Here is a 2,741-nt window from a genome sequence, read left to right as displayed (position 1 = left end):
GCGCAGCAGCTGTCGCCATATTGGAAGATATTCATTTATTTCCAAAGAGAACGCTCTAACGCCTCCCTTACAGTAACATCTCCGCCCTGCCTTACGCGCGTCTGGGAGGCTACATCCATACCACACCGTCACGCCCATGCAACGGTTAAAATATATCTACGGAAGCGGTAGCTATACCTTCTCCATGTCTTATTTAAATTATGTCAATATTATTTTTCATCAATTTCAGAAATGGTTGAAGGAAAACAAAACACAAAAGTTACTCAAATGAACAAACTGAAGGATTTTCCCTGTTCTATATGATCACTCCTGTAATGACCTGAAAACCAGTTCACGAGGGAAAGGACGCCAATTGATATTGTGAAATATTTTTCAAGATTATTATCAATTATTAGCTGTGACCTAACACACATTATTATGCAGTGTTTATTAGCCACTAGGATGGTAGACGAGACGATAATGCATACACGAACCTGTTGCAATATAACAAAAAGGACTCAGAGTTGTAGTAATGGGATAGTCTTGGGCCTACGTCCTGAGAGATTGTAAGCACAAGAGAATGCAAGAGAAAAATACAATAGTGTTTTGTATATATATATTTTATATAACAAGAGCACTGTGGTGCAGCTTCTTACATCATCATAATTTGAATTTTACATGTGCGCGTTCCCCCTTTCAAACTTTTTATCAGTGTATATAGCCGTCGCTATACGCCATATGAGATGATTGTTGCAAATAGATTTAGAAAGTTTGTTTCATCCTCACGAAGTGATTATAAGGTTTCTAAAATTACAAAATCCGTACGAACAGTATGTGGTTAATAACAGAAGGTTAATTGGAGGCAATGACTGTTTCAAATCTCTGAAATAACAGCGTATCCTTTCTAAACCTAAAATGTTTATTTGAGCCTGAATGCCTTCAAGCATGAACACATATGCTGCTCGGACGTCAAACTGCATAAGCAACATATATTTTATAGTGACAATAATTATAATATACCGTAACGAAGGAAGTCACTTGTAAAATCCTTTGTAGAATAAACTTTGCATAAACATGGGCCAATCATTGCGTAGCCTTTATAAGTTTTTGTTTTTCTTAAAATACTTGTACTAAAACCTGATTTATAGGTAATAATATACTTAAGGGGCTAATATTGAATTATAGCCAACATTTAATATGTGATTACAGGCAAGTCTTTCAGATCAAATTGAACATTTTCAACATTAGAACCAGAGAGAAATGTATATTCCAAATACGAGTGATGTGACTGATCATCATACATCACATTTATATACTTTTTGGCTTTGAGTAGCATTTATGTTACTCTAAAACGTGATGAAGCCGATCTTGAGGGAAAATAAAGAAAAACAGCCTTGTTTCCCCATGTTTAATTTTCTCAGGCTTGATCAAAGACTTTCAAGATTATTACAGATTTTACAGTTACATTGCCAACAATAATGCATCTAAAAATCGTATATTTACATATTTTTCATCACCTACAGCAGTTCCTCAGCTCCACCTGACCCTTTGCACTCACCATGACCATGAGAAGCAGGCAGGGATCTTACGCCGCACAGACCCAGTCGTTTCTGTTGATAATGATGTCGACACCTGTGAATAAGAATCAAACAGAACTTCCCCTCTTTCGGACTTTCCAGGTAGCGGTATACATTATCAGCCGGAGGCGAGCGCTACTCCATCGCTGCCTGTCTCGCCTTTAAAAATTCAGATCAGCGCTTCCGGTCATCCGTTGCTAGATAGGAGGGACGCCCGTTCCTCCGAAGGCTTCTCGACTGTACTGGACAGTTTAAGAAAAGACCGGGTGTTTTCCTAGCTTCGCAAAAGACAACTGGTTGCAGTCGATGTTGCGCTAGGGTGAATGTCAGTGGTGATCTAAGGTATTTCGCAAGGCAATGAATGTTAAAAGGGGACGTACGCCGTTTGTTCTGGAGTGGTTTCGACTGCCTGACTTCTTGTCTAAGTGGGAAATGGTGTCCACTTTGACAAGATCGATATTGGCATTCATTATCTTGGAGATGGATTGCTATGTCTGACAGTTTAGCTCGAAGGATGAGAATGTTGGAGTATTATTATACTATGGAGTATTGTTTAATTTTCACACTTAGCCATGTTCCAATGTCGAATTGTCGAACTATGGTGTTTATTAAACCTTTTATTATGTGTAGTCAATAAATGCACATAAATTAGTTGCAAACGAGAGCAACACACCTCTGAGAATGATTCTGCCGTTTTATATATCACAATAACGATCTTCTTTACCACGTTAGACGCCAGCATACAAGCCATAGACACAAGTACAGACGCACTTTACCAGCATGTACAGAGTAACATTAAGTTCTAAGTTATTGGAGAACTAACAGAACCTCAGTACAGCATGTCATTATAGGGAAGAATAGGCTGAATACTGAGTACCTGCAAACTGCGAGAAACATATGAGTAATATTCTGAAATACAGCTCATAAATACTGCGCTAAATTTAAGGCGTTCCTTTTGCTGTTCACCCTAACAGCTCTGTTCGGCTGCTTCGTGCACATGACCCTCCACTCGGGCTTGAGCGCGTACACTGCCTTCCGTGTAAGTGTACTGGTGTCATCTGGTGGCTATGGGCAGTAGTGCAGGATCCAGCCAAGAGAACACGGGTCAGTCGGAAAAGGAGCATACTTACATCGGGATATAATAAGACAACTGGGGGTGCACTGAGGTCCGTGCGATACTCTCGT

Source organism: Megalops cyprinoides, chromosome 11 (genome assembly GCF_013368585.1).
Source record: "Megalops cyprinoides isolate fMegCyp1 chromosome 11, fMegCyp1.pri, whole genome shotgun sequence".
NCBI lineage: Eukaryota > Metazoa > Chordata > Actinopteri > Elopiformes > Megalopidae > Megalops > Megalops cyprinoides.
This window is presented reverse-complemented; position numbering follows the sequence as displayed.